The sequence below is a fragment of the Protopterus annectens genome, chromosome 12.part0 (assembly GCF_019279795.1).
Source record: "Protopterus annectens isolate FY-2018-M chromosome 12.part0, PAN1.0, whole genome shotgun sequence".
In the NCBI taxonomy this organism is placed as follows: Eukaryota; Metazoa; Chordata; order Ceratodontiformes; family Protopteridae; genus Protopterus; species Protopterus annectens.
In genome coordinates, this window is record NC_056746.1 from 429,992,472 (window position 1) to 430,007,426 (window position 14,955).

The 14,955-nt window shown below is 38.1% G+C and overlaps 1 protein-coding gene across 2 annotated transcripts in view; it reads right to left on the reverse strand.

Annotated features, from left to right (window-relative positions):
• BAIAP3 (BAI1 associated protein 3) overlaps positions 1-14,955 on the reverse strand; it is a 2,552,914-nt gene that overhangs the window by 688,734 nt on the left and 1,849,225 nt on the right. The window lies entirely within an intron of this gene.

Below are 14,955 nucleotides of genomic sequence, written 5' to 3' on the forward strand. Positions count from 1 at the left end.
CCTTTAAAGTTCTTGCATTTGCTTATTTATTCCTACATGACTTGGGATCCTCTTATCTGAAAGTGCTCCTAACAGAAAGATCTTTGTGTTTCGCAACCCTAGACTTCTAAAAATTCCAAGAATGAAGTTGGAAAACTTTGGTATGTACCTTTTTAATCATCAGGTACTCCACCTTTGAAATCTTCCCTGCCAGTATTTGAGAGTTTTCCACACAGACTGGTTTTAAAAGGTTGCTCAAGCACTATCATTTTGAATTATCATTTGAGCATTCTCATTAATACTGAACTTAGTGATTTTACGCTTCACAGCCAATAGTATTTATCTACAGTGTTTTAATTTTTTTTTAATTATTCTTAGTTTTCATATACACAGTTTAATAAATACTGAACAAACAGAGCAGGCATTGTAACAATCTGATTAATATCTGAAGTACTACTCAATGTTAAAAGAGAGTACAATTAAGTGTATGAAATGAGGCTCTGCAAACCACAACAATGTTCTTTTCAGGCACTTAGCTTACTGATCTTTTGCAAGAATGATCATCTGAATGGTTTAGAAGAACAATCACTACATTTAAAAAATTCAATATATGCATGAAAGTAAAGCAGAATGGATTGCAGGTGTTATACGATGAGGTAAATCTAGTTCTCTACTTAAATATTTTTGTTTTCCCATAACTGAGTTCAGAAACCATATACAACAATATATATTTTGTGTTGTATATCATGTTTAAACTTGACAAAATATGTTTTCTTACAGAATTATCTATGACAAATAAATGTATGCTAATTATGAAAAGTTCATTTCCTGGTCATTTGTTACTTCCTGTTAGAGAATAGGTGATCCATACATCAGCACCCTGATTGCAGAACGAACGTTCTCCAGCAAGGTGTTAATGTACAGGTAATGCCTGAAAAATGAGTCTGCTGCTTCATGACTGCCATGGAGCACAGATTGTAATGGAGATAATGTCTGTCATTATTTTATGCTTGCTAGTAGCTCTTTTTCTGTTTAGCAAGTATAAAATTAAAATAAAAAAATAGGCGTGTGTGTGTGTGTGTGTGTGTGTGTGTGTGTGTGTGTGTGTGTGTGTGTGTGTGTGTGTGTGTGTGTGTGTGTGTGTGTGTGTGTGTGTGTGTGTATGTATATATATGCACACATGAAAGTAAGAGGGAGAGTGATTAAGCCATTTTATACTTGCTAACCAGCACTTTTGCTGTTTAGAGAATGCAAAATAATAATAATAATAAAAATAATAAAACACTGTATGTGTGTATGAGTGTGTTTCTGTCTGTGTTTGTCCCCCCTGGTGAGATCTGACCACAAATCAGTCTCATTCAATGTAACTATCACACCTAACCCCACTCCAGCAGCAACTAAACTAAAAAACGTCTCCAAAGCAGATTATAACCTCTTATGGGATGGTATAAAAAGCTTCATTGTACTTCCACCCTCTTTGCCTATAATAATTTCAGAAGTAATCTGCTCAAACAGCAGACCTGACCACTCTGTCTGAATGTTTCAACACATGTGATGGGGATGAATGTCTGTGCTCAGTCTTGGAGTGAACATCACAGAAAACACTGAAACAAGAGGAGTGCCAGCATGAGAATAAAAATAATCCCTGACTGGCCCTGCCATGTAGAGTTTGCACTACATGCATTACCTTATGACAAAAAGGATCACAACCTTTGGTGCAGTAGCCCCAAAATAGGCCAGCAACTCTGCAACAGCTGAAGCATCACTTGGTGTTTGGCCAACAAGACCTGAAGAAAGATACATTATCTAAGCAATTGCAATCTAGAGTGGCAAAGATCACCCAAGAATTGGACATTAACTACTGTAAGGAAAGGGCATAGGAGCATCTTAAAGAGTGTTTGGTTAACTATGATGAAGAGGACATTAAATAATTCAGACATCTTTGTCTCTGAAGGAGAGAGGTCAATTATTAGCTTTCTCATATCATCAAAAGAAACCAGCAGAAACCTGGACACATGAGCCTTACAATTCACTGGTCTGAGGGATAAGGTGGAAGAAGGATACATTGTCTTCCAAAACCTATGAAATGCCTTCCCATTTTTGTCAAAAGGAATATTGATAGCTGCCATAGGATGTTTGGCAGAAGATGGTTTGGGATTCTGGTATTTCTTTTTGCTCCCACTGAAATAGCTCTTTCATTTGGTAAGAGTATCATAAAATGATAATTCTTCAGGAGGGGAATGTGAAGAAAGGCTTTTCTCAGAGATGTTAAGGAAATTGTCAGTAGGAGTATGTACAGATGTGGATCCCGCAATCAGTGTAAGTTAATTTTAGACATGGAGAACATTAATGTGGCAGGATTTCCAACAGTATTGCCAACGATAGGCACTTTGATTCTGGTGTTAAGGTGTTTGCACATTTGGTACAGTACTTCTCTTGTCCTTGTTTTTTATATAGGTAAGACTCAGCAAATTTTCAGAAAAATAATTTATCAACATTTATATCTATATGTTGTAAAAAAAGGTAATTTGACCAGTGCCTTGTGCAAGCACTCTGAGGATTGTATGCAATATAAAAAGTTTTATTTTTTTGTTTTGGAAAGGGCAGTCCCAGATTTAAGAGGGGGGGAGTGGCACATCAGGCTTGAAGTCGGGGAGCTTCACAGGCAGATTAAACTGAATGCCTCTAACCCCTCAGGCATAAATGATACGATTTCAGTAAATAGCCTGTTAAAATGTAAAAGGGCTAAATTATGATTTTTTTTACTGCTTATTACTTTTTTATACAAAAACATGTATTTTTGATATACAGATTATTTCATGTTTTTACGTTTTAATTGAAGTTTTGAATTTTTTTCTATAATGTATTTATGTGTTGTGTGATTTTAAAGGAAATATTTGTGCATTCATGTAATTAAATGTTTTTTCCACATCATGACAGTGGACTAGTTTATAAAAAAAAATGATAAGTGAATATTTAGTCTGATGATGTTCCTGTTGTGTGTTTGGAACGGAATTGCTCATTAACTAATGTTCTTGTGGCTCTACCTCCCTCGGTTATGAATCTTTTATGCTTTTTTTTTAATTTGTTTGAGATTTGATCTAGAGAATCAATCTTTTTTGTTCACTCTTTTGAGTGCTCAAACAGGGTTTTGCTGGAGGAGGTGGATGAGGAGGGTTTCTATATTTTTTGCCAGGGATAAACCCCTATTTTTTAAATTTTTGTTGTATAATAGGGTAGTTTGAGAAGGCAGTAGATTAGAGGGTGTAAGAGAGAGGATTAGAGAAGTAGATATATGAAGTGGAGTTGATCCCAAGAAAATCCACTTCCACAGGACCTCAAATGGTTCCACTGCCTGATGGTGGTGCAGTAGAAGACCACAAACAATACTGAGTGGGTATAGGTCTGTGGTAGCACAGTGGTCAGAGGTAACTGGAATAGTGAGTCTTGCACCTGCTCTAGAATATCCTGCAAGGGCTAAAGTTGTTTGTCCACTACCTGGTCTACTACATCCTAACCCAAGTCCTGAAGCTTGTGGTGTGTGCAGCTTGTCAGGCTGTGCCATGCCAGGGGGCCTACAGGACCAGTGTCACCACCCTGACCCAACCCTGTGAGCTTCTCCCTAGATGGGCATGGGAGAACACTCCCCTACCTGGGAGGAACATGTTTGGGCTGCTCCTGGGACTTCTGGACATGTGGAAAAAATAAATAAAGAGGAGAGAAAGGGGGGAAAAAGAAATGCAAAGTAATGCATAACTAAAATAAGAAAAGGGGAAAGACAGGTTAGAGAGACAAACAAGAAATGTAGACAATAAATTAACTTAGAATTTGTTTATACATTAGTAAATACTTTATTAACAGTGCTTTCCTATTTTTATTAAATATTTATTCAGGAAAAATGGGCGGCCACGGTGGTGCAGTGGTTAGCATTGCCGCCTCACAGCAAGAGGTTCTCTGGTTTGATCCTCGGCTGGGGTGCCTTCTGTGCGGAGTCTACATGTCCTCCCTGTGGTTGTGTGGGTTTCCTCCGGGTGCTCTGGTTTCCTCCCACATTCCAAAGACATGCTGTAGGTGGAGTGGACACACTAAATTGGTCCTAGGTGTGAGTGTGTGCATGTGTGTGCCTTCTGTGGAAGGTTGGGTGCTGGGCTGGCAACTCGACACTGTAAAACTCCACTGCCAATCATGAGTGGACAGTGATCCACTGTGGCGACCCCTAACTGGGAAGAAGCCGAAAGAAGAAGAAGATTTATTCAGGAAAAATATTCTGGTAAATTCTGGGAAAGCTGTTAATCAGTAGAAGAATATGAAATGGAGGTAAATTTTACAGTTACAGTGTATTGATAATACAGAAATAAGCTGGTGTAGCATCAGCAAAGCACATCATTTCTTTACATATTTGTAATGAATTCACCATTATTAGGAAATACTTCTGCGTGCATTAATAGTTACTCCTAACTTTATTTACAGCACGTTAATACAAAATACTAACCCTCACTGTGGTAAAAACAAAGATCTGACAAATACAATACTGGATACCTTTTTACCTCAGGTATATTTAACCAGATCTGTAAAGCATGTATGAAGGGTTTGCTTGGAAGAAAGAATGGTATCCTGATCATTAACTTAAGAGAAATGCTGATTCAATATTTTGCCTACAGAATATCTGAAGAGAGACTTCAGAAAGTCACAATGGTGTATTCTAGACACCAAGTTAAGTATAAAATTGTGCAACTTATAGTAAATTTACTCCAGCTTTAGCAAAGTATCAGATAATAATTCAGTATATATAATGTATCTAAAGAAAAGTCTAGACTGGAGCAGAGGAGAAAAAAAGCTTGAATATGAATTGCTGTGAGGCAAGGCTGACTCCAAGGATTTCCTAACATTTGGCTGCATTTTTTTTTACAGTAACACTGACTCTCTTCTCTATGGAGTATGTTTTATCCAGAAAAAAAAATCCATGATATCTCATTCTGTATTCACAGGCATTCACAATGTTAAGTATGGGGAAAGTGGACAAATTGGACACTTTTGGTTGTAATTTCTACAAAATATAAAATAGTTACTGTTGTTGTCACTTTGAATTATACGTACACTAAATAACATTTTTTTTAATAGTAGGGGACCTATAGCTGCCTTTCTGCTACTTAGTGGATTATCACTTGTGTGCATAATGGAAGTATTATCTGCTTACTACACCATGGTGAGGTTACCATAGTGGTCAGGCAAAGAATTCATATGTGATCTCTTTACCAAAAGTACTAGACATTACTCACGAGGGACCACTTTGTTCTTCAAAAATTATGAGTGCTCTTTCCCCTATCTAATAAGATATGTCCTGCCTGATGGCAAACTACTAAACCAAGGCAGCATAGTATTTTACATAACTTGAGCAGATAAACTGTGTCTCAATCTTGTATGGCATATTATGGCATCAAAACAAAAAATACTGCCTTTTACTAGGTTTGTAGTCGGGAATTGCAGATTGAAGGCTCAGTGTCTGTTATTCTAAAAGAACATTAGTTCTGGTTTAAGCACTTGGACTTCAGGCCAGTTATTTTACATTAAGGTTTGTAGTCTACACTCTTGTGGGAGGAGAGGCTGGATCCTGCCCTTCTGAGCTGGGAATGTCCGGTTAAAGGCTTATTGTGCCTGCTTATTTGATCTGTTTCTTTCTGAAATTTGTGTGCCTTGTTTGCTGTAGCCCAGAAGTTAGTAGTTTATTGGCCATTTTGGGCTAATTTCTCTCTCTTTCATTTCCCCTGCTACAGAAACTGCATTTGCGCAGTTTTGCATGCTGGGCAGTGTCGGTTAGCTAGGGTTAAAATATTCCCGGCTCCACGAAGTGGGCTCTTCAATTTTTTTCCTTGTAACTAGAAAAACTTTCAACTTAAACACTCAATCCATTTATTTCACAGCCCAGCACTTGCTCAAAACTCATAGCAAGCACTAAATAACCCTAGCACTAGACCCCCTATACTGTCCAGAAGGATAAGGCTCACTATTCATCCCTACCAGCTAATCAGTAAAACAGCTCACTTTACCTATTCAGGCATATCCAAAGGGCAGTTTCAGGTGTACTCTCCTATCCAACTGGTGAATCTGGGCATTTTGAGGCAATGTTACAACTGCCTCATGTATACAGACAACCCTCTCCTCCTACCACCAAACACTAATATATGCGAGGGATGCAATTACACAGCCAAACTGGAGGCAAAGCTCTCTCAACCCAAGACTGGAACTAACAGTCAAAAGGAGAAGGAAAATACTTGCAACACACAACCAGTCTCAGATAGACCTACTAAACCAACAGTGGCAAATAACACACAAATATACAAAAACATACTCAGAGGCTCTAAATAAAAATCTGCAAAAGCAACAGAGACCTCCAAAGCAGACACCCAATCAACCCCCACACCCCATCACAAACCATGAAACACATACTTCACATAATCAGTGTGCCATGCAATCACAGTCCTTAAGGCAAAATAACATACCCAACACACTAGTAATAAGCGACTCTATAGTCAGGCACACTGATGTCCCACTAACTAGGATGGACAAGGAGAAGGTTACAGTTAGCTGCCTGTCTGGTGCAAGGATCCACCACATAACACAAGCACTCAGGTCAATCCAGAACAAGTACAAATACGACTCTGTCATTGTCCATGTTGGTGTGAGACATACCTCCCTGGACTACATGAAAAGAGACATGGAAGAGCTCTCTGATCACATAGCCCAGGCCAGTATGACCCTGACCCTGAGTAGCATCCTGCCCTCACCAAGAATGATGCCACAGTATAAAGAAAAAATGATCAATTTCAACAATTGGCTAAGTTTCTGGTGTCATTCAAAGGGGATCCAGTATCTGTCCACCTGGGATGACATGCTGGATAAGCCACGTTGGTTTGCAAGAGATGGCTTGCACCTGTCACCCTTAGGCTTTTGAATACTGGCCAAGGCTTTTGCCACCCCCATAGTGCCTTTTTTAGGCAAGGTTCAAAAGACAAACCCACCACCATAAATAGCACAAGTAACCAAAAACTGAGGGTAATGCTACTCAACGCCAGAAGTCTAAACCTCAAAATGCATGCACTCGAGGCACTCCTCAGTATGGAGAACATCAATATCTGTGCAGTAACAAAAACCTGGTTTAAGGCTCCAGAGAGCACCCCAGCACTACCAGGCTATAGCTCATACCATACTTTTCAGCCACAGAACCCGGAGAGAAACACAAAAGGTGGGGGTGAATCCATATTCATCAAGGATACCCACACCTCCAGGTTAGTGGCACAGCACAATGCCTCAGAGATCATCCATGTGCAACTAGCAATGGGCAAAACTGCAATTCAAATTGTAGCTTGCTACAGATCACCCACCATGACCCAGGATCCCCATTCCACATTTCTGGAGACAGTGGAAAATATGAAAGTCCTACCAAATGCCCTAATATTGGGTGATTTCAATTACCCAAACATTAAGTGGAAGAACTACCCAAGTACTAACTCCCTTGCTCAACGCTTCCTAGAATTTATAAACTTGAACGCCCTGGATCAACTGGTCAACACCCTCACCAGAGGTGACAACATATTGGACCTGGTCATCACCGACATGGGTGACCGGTGTTGTACACCGGAGGTCAAACCCTTACTGTTTAGATCAGACCATAGACTAATCACTTTGGATATCCACATTCCGCCCCCAACCCCAGTCAAGGAAACCACAGTGAAAAACTTTTCAAAAGCAAACTTCACGTTACTTAACACCGAGATGGAAAGGTTCACAGCCCCCATGCTAAAGGACAATGCTGTCCAAGCTGCTGAGTCCCTTACAAAGGCACTCTATGAGCACCTGCAAGAATGCATGGATCATGCTATCCCAAGGAAAACCAAGACTCAATCCTCCAAGAAAAGGAAACCAGTCTGGTGGACCCCTGCCATAAACAAGCCATACAATAGAAGGAGGAAACTGATGCAGAAAAGTAAAATCCCAAGAAGAAAAGACATCCCTGATCAGTATCAGCAAAAAACTACGATCCCTCATAAAATAATCCAAGGCTAGCTTTGAAAGAAAAATTGCCAAGGACTCCAAAGATAACCACAAACTGTTCTTTAGCTATGTCAGGAACCTAAGTGGAAACTCTCAGATCTGCTCTGAGTTAGTGAATGGCACAAAATACACTGAACCAACTGATATTGCCAACATTCTAGCAGACAGGTTTAGTGCAAACTTCACCCCCCCCCTCACCCCCTAACGGGTCCATAACCATACCTGAAGAATGTAGGGCCCTGGCAATCACTGACACACAGGTTAAAACAACCACTTTCAGAGGAAAGAGCCTGACAAGCTAATAAAATGAGGCATACTTATGCAGCAAAATAGAAGGTACTGTTAATAAGGGGCTTACATAAACTAAGAGGAGAGACTACTCTGTCAACACACACACACACACACACGCACACACACACACACACACACACACACACACACACACACACGCACACAGGTAGATAGATATATACTTTTTTGTACTGTTGAGCTCATTTGCAAGTTTTCTTTTGTTAAGTGACAAAACTTCAAAGTGACTAGGCAAAGCACAGTCTCGCTGTCTTACTGTAGCTCTTTTATACAAGTATAGACATAAAAACATCCAATATTGTACACCATTAAGTCACTGATTTTAGAACTGGTACCCCCTGTTTTAACTAGTGCTTGCAACAAATATACATTTACAAAAATGCAAACAACATAAAACACAATGTTGCTTTGGAAGTGAAAAAAAAAATGATTTATCAGTATGCAACCAGTGACTGAAGAGTTAAATCTTGTTTTGCATAATTAGGAAAAAAAACCTCCAGAAATTCCATCACTTTCCTATAATGATATTTAAGAAAGTGACTTTTTTTACTCTCTCTCTACATATGTATAAGCCCATTTGTCTTTTACATATAATATACAGTTCGCTACCCATTTTACATAAAAGGAAGTTGAAGAAGACTTGGAAATGCAGTGCAGTACAGCATTGTGTCACAGAGCAATCCCGAGATCCAGAAACCATAATGTGACAAACTGCAGTGTTCATTGTTAAGCTTATTTCATCAGTATTGTATCAGTATACTGTTCAAATGGCTGACCTGTAAGCTTGCTTCAGCATACTATATGTAGTGCAAGGTCCAAGTAACAGCTTTTTTTATTATTTTAAAATGCATATAGCATATATTCAGGTAAAGATTCTCTGTATTCATTTCTGCATAAGATTATGATCTCGAACAAGCCACTCCAGTAACATAGAATGATAAAGTCCTGACTATGGCCCAGCTGACCCAGTTTTGATTAGCATCTTGGGTGACTGATGGAGCAGTATGGAGGGATAGGCATGCACATTGTGGGAGGGAGGGTACTTACTGATGATTCTCCCTAAGGAGAGGTGTGGTCTAAAGTGGAGAGTTAGCCTCAGACATAGTCAACAAGTGTGGGGGATGGGGAAAGGGAAAAGTCAGTAGGGTATACAAAAAAGTGCCCAGATATCCAAGCTCCCATGTTGCCCTTAGGACCCACAACTGGCCTCAGAAAATACTAGAGTAGATTTGGGGGATAATAGAAGAGCTGACAAACCCAGTGTGGATATGGAGCGCTTGAACCTGGGACAGTACTATAAGGTCCCTAGGAGGGTCAAAAAAAATAAATCAAATAAAAAAATTATGTTCTCAAACAGTACATCACATTCTAACTAATAACTGTCAGGCATTTTAAAGATTTCTGCTGGCATTCAGAAAGATTTGCCAATTAAAAACGTCTGCTGGCATCTTTACATTTGTACAGCTGGTTAAGGAGAAATTCCACACCTGTCAGTTGCCTGCAGAAAAAAAAACACAGAAAATTGTAATGCCAAATGTGCTCTATAGGAAATCATTGCTGGTGTGTAAATTAGCACTGGCAATGATTTAGTTTTTTCTTGGATTTCTCCCTTCTTCAAGTTTTTGTGACCATGGAATTAGAATATATAAGTTTGGGGGTGTGGGGGGCTTATACACTTAAAGTTATTTTTTTCTCTTCTACTTTTCAGACATTATTTTTTGACATTTTGAATCACTGACATTGTGGAGTTTGGCAGTTCTTCTTTACCATGTTAGTACAAGCAATAATACAGAAAACTTTTCTTTTTAATTATGCTTTCACTGTGCTTTAACAATATGGCCAGCAAAACCGTAAACTCAAATTTCTTTTCATAAGACTCTTGATCAACAGCTTCTTTAGTCAGCACTGAATAGCACCGTACTGTAAAAATCTTACATTATGAAACATTCTACCATAAACTATGTTTTATAAATCCATTCCAGGTACTACAATGTATTATAATGTACTTCTTAAAACAAAAATGTCTTATCTTTGACTAAAACAGAATGGGAAGTCATTAAATGCTTTAGAAGTATCTTTTCACATGAGGTGGCAGACAGGTGGAGTGGTTAGTTGTGTTAGCACTTGAGCCTCAAATCTGATTTCTGACTGGGGTGCCTTCTGTTGGGAGCCTTAAATGTTCTTCTGATTCTTGTGTAAGTTTCCGGCTTCCTCCCACACATTAAAGACATGCTGATAAAAGCCTGGTGTGGCAATGCTGGATTGTCTCTAAAGGTACATGTGATTGTAGATTATGTCTCTGTATGTCTCTTTATAATTGCTAATGGACTGACATCCCATCTAAGCTGGTTTGGTTCCTACTTTGTTTGTTTGCTGAGATAGGCTGTAATCCCTCACAGACCCACATAATGAATAAAACAGGTGCTGAAAATTGATAAATGGGAAAATGTTCTGATATCCTTAGATTCATATTTTTTTCAGGAAGGAAAGAATGGACTTTTGAAACTTTCTAAGAAGTCTTGTATATGGGCTAACACTGTTTTCCTATAACCATAACCATGATAAACATAAAACAGGCAAAAAGTTATATATAGATATATAGATTTATATATTGGTTCCTGGCTTTTGATTGAATTACTGATTGAAGCCCCCCCATCCTCCTTACTAATACACGGTATTCCTAATCCTTACTCTGCCCTTGCCCCTTCCCCCCAACCCTACACCTTACCTTATAAATAACATTTGTGTAACACTACCACTAGTCAGGCAAATCATGTCTGAGGTTTGTGGTAGGGATAATAGATCTCAAGAGGATACTATTTCATTTCCTATTGTGATCTGTTATTTTTCAATATTGTAGATGATCAGCAATTTGATTATTCAGTACACTGAGTTAAAACATATGCATTTTGATCATTCAGTACTTTGATCATTTTTCATTGGCTCATATCTATATATCAGTCTATGTACATCTATCTGTCTATCTATCTATCTATCTATCTATCTATCTATCTATCTATCTGTCTATCTATCTCCTAGCTAGCTATCTATATATTCATATATCTAGCTGTCTATCTCTGTATATTGATGTGTCATTTGATCTAAAACTGATTTTATCAAAAAAAAAAACACTGTTACAATTGATCTAAACTACATTTTATTAAAAACAAAAAAAAATTATATCACATTAGCTAAAAACTTCTGTAATGCTATAGAAAATCACAACTGATATGGTTATAGATCATAGGGATTACAATGCAAATTACTGTTGATCTGTATTTGTACCTTGCTAATGCTTATTGTAGTGTTATATCTCCATCTTGGAAAGTTTGTATGCCAACAGTGATTCAGTGTGTTAGGAGTTTTCTGTTTTCGCATGGTTGTGCAATAAGAGAGTTAGTATATTTATGTAAGAAGGGTATTGGGTGGTAAAGCTCCCCCCACTTCTACCCCTGCTAAAAAAAAAAGTTTTTAGAAGTATATTTAGAGTACATGAAATTTCTATGAAATGTGTTTCATTCATTTGTGTCTTTGATGAAATGTGTTTTAGATCAGTTCTGACAGTGTTTTTCAGTGTTTACTATGGATTTCTTCAATATTTTTCTGTTTTTAAGTTTTACAGATGTATCAGTAATCATTTTTAACTGTGAAAGAGTAAGTAAAGTCTTGAAGCGGGTCTGTTAGGAGCCCACTCAGACTACTTGTCACTGTCTTTGCGGGACAGGTGAGTTACTTGAATAAGAGTAATCCTATGTAAGAGCTGACATCCTTGAATGGTGTAAATCACTGTAACTTTACACTGTGTTACCTTGACTGCTACATCTCCACATCTGGGCTAAATGTAATATATGATTAATTTTCTTATGTGACCTGTTATAATTGTGTTTTTGTCCATCTTAAGGTTTCATTGAAGACCATACCTCTCAACTGTCCTGAATTTCTCGGTTTTTACAAAGTTTTGGACTCCAAATAATGGGGTGCCACGATTCCTGAGTGGCACCCCTTCATTTCCGATTTATTCACACTTTCATTTTTTTAACTTTCCCGCTTCGTGTGATGATGTCAGCACCACCAGCCTATCAGAATGCTCCGCGCATGTACGTAGCACATATTTCCGGCTCTGGTTCAAATGCTTTTGCAAGCGGGAGTTACCAGAGCCGGAAATGTGTTACGTGAGGAGTGTGGGGATTTTATTTGTAAGAAGCTCGCTGTGTTATGGATGTAATGAAGAAGGGGAATTTTATTTACAAGAAGCTCGTTGTGTGTGGTTTAATGAAGAAGCTCGGGGATTCGAATTACAAGGAATGTGGGGAGTGTATTATCGAAGAAGCTTGCTCGCCTTTTATTTAGAGGTAAGTGGTGTGTGTGTGTGTGTGTGTGTGTGTGTGTGTGTGTGTGTGTGTGTGTGTGTGTGTGTGTGTGTGTGTGTGTGTGTGTGTGTGTTTAAGTCAGCTGTGCTGTTAGTCCAAGAATAGTTTTGCTATGAAATTAAGACCGGGGCCAAAATAACTGTGTAATTGTGTATTTTATTTGCAATTTTATTAAACTGCTGGGGCTGGGCCAATGTGTGTATTTTTTATCTGCTATCCTGTGCTGCAAGTCTGAGAACCAGCACAGCAGATAAAATAAAATCGGACTCTCATGCATATAGTTCTGGGTGGGAACTGTGTGTATTTTTGCTGTGAAATTAAGGCCGGGGCTGAAAGAACTATGTATTTTATTTGTAATTTAAGCAAGCTTCTGGGGGCTGGGCCAATGTGTGTATTTTTTTTATCTGCTGTGCTGCATGTCCAAGAACTGTGTTAGTGAAAGTGCATTCTATGGTTTAAGCAATTAGCCAATTTTATCTGCATTTGTTTTACACAAGAAAGAGCTGTGTGTATTGCCTGATTTTATTTGCATTTATTTTAAACATGAAAGAACTTATATCTGCTGCTGGGCCAAAGTGTTTGTACTTTATCTTACAATTTAAGCAAGATCAGTCTGTTCAAGCCATTAGCTAATTCTTATTAAGGTCCGTTACGTTCAAGCTATTAGCCAATTGCAATTAAGCAGTTTGCAAGGTTTGTTCAAGCTGTGTCATCTGCATTTTATAAGGTCTGTTCAAACTGTGTTGTGTGTTTGTGAGAGAGAGACTGTCTGGAATGTTTGGTTCATGCATATATTTGGTCTGTTCCTCTTAAAATGATTGTTTTCTGGCAAATCCAGTGAGAATTGAATTCACTAAGTAATCATAGCCATTTAGTTTCAGTCTTCCTGTCTTTCAGGAAATGCATGGTTGGTAACACAAAACACTTTATACTAGCAACTTTTCTATGATCTTACAAGCAATGTTTAAAATATGTCCCTGGTTTTGGGCTTTTGTCCCCTTCCCAATAAATTTTGGATATTTACAGATTTCTTATGCTGCATAGGTCTTCAGGGGGAGAGAAGTGTAATGCTGCTTATGGTATGTGTGTTTGTGTTGTCAGTAGTACGATGGGTTGAATGCTTGCTTTTGATATAGAAGGCTGTGGGATCTACTCCCACAGCATGTAGATAGATTGCTGATACTGTACTCTGTTGCACTTTGCAGTCCTGAGAATGTCCTCTTTGGCAGAGATACCTAGTAATTATGAACCTGTTATCAGTCTGCCATCTATTCCCTGTTGTAATATTACTAGCTTTAAGCTTATAATTTTTTTATGCAACATAGGCAATTTATATCTCAAGGGCAACAGGCACTTTATTTGTAGATGAAACAATGAAATATTAAGTTGTTTGCTAGCAGCAACCTCTTCATTAGTTACATATCTCCTTAATGTGGAATTATTATGTGACTTTTACTTCTGCAGAGATTGTTCATATTTACTGATACTGGTGGATTATAGATGTTACTCAGACTTTTATGATGGAAATATTCTGAATTGGGCAGTTTAGGCAATTACTGGTTCATGCATTTTTTTCATTGCTTACTGTAAAAATCTTCAAAACAATAAATTTAAAACGTGCTGTAACAAATGTGCTGTATTATACAAGGAATATAATTTAATACTGTCAGGTGTATTAAAGAACACATGTATGTTTTCTGTGCAAGTGGGCCTATGATTTGAAAACAGCCCAAAGCTAATCTTTATCCACCACTGGCCAGATGCATTTTCTTTGAATGTGGGTATCAATGCTGTTTCAATGAATATGAGTTTCAAGGGCAGATAAGTTATAATGCTAAGTCTATTTTCATTGTGAGACTGTATTGCTTTGTTTAGCAGAGGTCTAGTAGTGTTTATGCTATAAAATGTAAAATAAAAAATTTAAATGAATCCAAATAAACATTGCAGAAGTAAAGCAGTATGCACATTATAGTGTTTGTGGTAAATAGGGCAAAATAACCAGGTAATGGGACATTGGAATGGCTGCAGGGGGCTCTGGTGCCATATTTTGGTTCTATTCAGTTTGCGTTTGAATGTTGGTATCCCACAATTCTACTGGAGTGGTTGGGGTTACATAATTATTTATGCAAATTATATGTTAATCAGCATACAGATTTGTACCTATTTTTCATGGGCCTTGTCCAGATTTTTTGATGTTTCCAGGTTGAGAGGTATGATGAAGACTAAAACTATGCACTAGCACATT